Source organism: Sinocyclocheilus anshuiensis, unplaced genomic scaffold, assembly GCF_001515605.1.
Source record: "Sinocyclocheilus anshuiensis isolate Anshui unplaced genomic scaffold, SAMN03320099.WGS_v1.1 scaffold1728, whole genome shotgun sequence".
NCBI lineage: Eukaryota > Metazoa > Chordata > Actinopteri > Cypriniformes > Cyprinidae > Sinocyclocheilus > Sinocyclocheilus anshuiensis.
In genome coordinates, this window is record NW_015555814.1 from 102,402 (window position 1) to 104,140 (window position 1,739).

The window sequence follows — 1,739 nt, forward strand, 5'->3', positions numbered from 1 at the left end:
CCCCCTCTCTCTCTCACCCACTTCGCTTCCTGTCGACCTACTGTCCTATCTAAATAAAAGGCATTAAAAAAAATATATAAAACTTGAATTCGTAGCCTGCTATTTTAAAAAAGCTTTATGCTCTGTAGACCTTCCAGTAGGAGAACAAATGCCAGTGTTATCCTCTTCCTCAAGGGCACTGTAATTTTGTGGGAAAAACATGGAAATAATTGGTCATTTTATCTTGCAAATATTACGTTTTCCACACATACTTTTATGAAAATGGATATAGTTATTTTCTGGATTATAAATCGCATTTTAATCATCTGAAACGTGCTACGATTTCCAAGGCGACTTATTTAAAGCAATCAGGTCAAGTACAAAGCACGCACATTTGGATTGGTGATGAATGAGAAAGGCAGGTGAGTTTGTACTGCGCATTTTCCAGCAACCACGCTGCTAGTTTCAGTAAATGTAGTTTGTAGTAAATGTTTATAGTGAATGGCACTATAATTTGTTTGTTGTTTTACTAATATTTTTGTTCCTTTTTCTGTTCTGAACACTAAATTTACAGGGAATATAAATACATGTTTTTAATGTTTGTAAACATTTAGTTTATTTTACGTTATTTATGAATGAAATTATAAAATGTTTCTTATACATCATGCAACTTATCTATGTCATAAAGTGCTCATAAAAAAATAAGGTAGCGATGGTACAAGAATAGAACTGCCATGTATGTACAAGTATACATACAGTACAGTTGTCGTCAATTTAATAATAATAAAAAAAAAAAGCTTAATTTGTCATGCACATATTATGCGGCCCCTCACTTCGTGTGGGAAACTTGATGTGGCCCTTGAAGTCAAAAAGTTTGCCCACCCCTGCATTAGAATATAGTTTTTTTTGTTTGTTTTGTTTTTTAATGTTAATGCAGGTAGTTCTTAAAATAACCAGGCACTCACTTTGTGTATTTCTCCAGTCTCTGATGTTCCTGGTTCCTCCACTATTGTCAGTGCATCATCTTAAAAAAGAAACAGTAAACAAGTATCCATTAGGGGTGTAACGGTACACAGATGTCACGGTTCGGGGGTCATGGTTTGATACGATTTCGGTACAACAAACTGGAAAAAAAACAAATCTACTATGCTAGGTTTCTTTTCATTTATTTTGAATAGACAGTATTACGACACGTAACGTAGCCTTTATACGCAGAGTTTCAGTTCATTTTTGTGACATGCTTAATTTGTTCAAGAAAGGAAACTCAAATGGCAGAAAGCGACATCCTATTTGTTTTCTTTATTTTACAAAAGCACAATGTTTTGTTTTCATTGTGAGTGTACACAAATAAAAGTAGACCTTTTACAGTGGTGCAGTTTTAATAAGACAATAAGTGTTTTAAGTTGATTCTGCTGGTATAAGGAAACAGTTGAAGTGAGCGCGCCGGCGCACACACACACACAAAACACATCAGTTCCAGCATTGCTAACTTGACAGCGCAGTTGGTACTTTATCAAAATAAAATACAGTGAACCAAACATCAGCACGCCTGCCTCTGTGTCACCGTTGAAACGCGACTGAAGTACAAAGCCTATAATTTACATAATGAATAATAGTTTAGCATTCAGATACATCGCAAATATGGAAATATTATGGAATATTTGGATTTGTGCCGAATGAGAGAGGTAGGATACACGAGCACAAAGCTCCATTTCGCAAACAGTTGAGTGCACAAGCCTTTAAAGTATACTCCTTTGTCA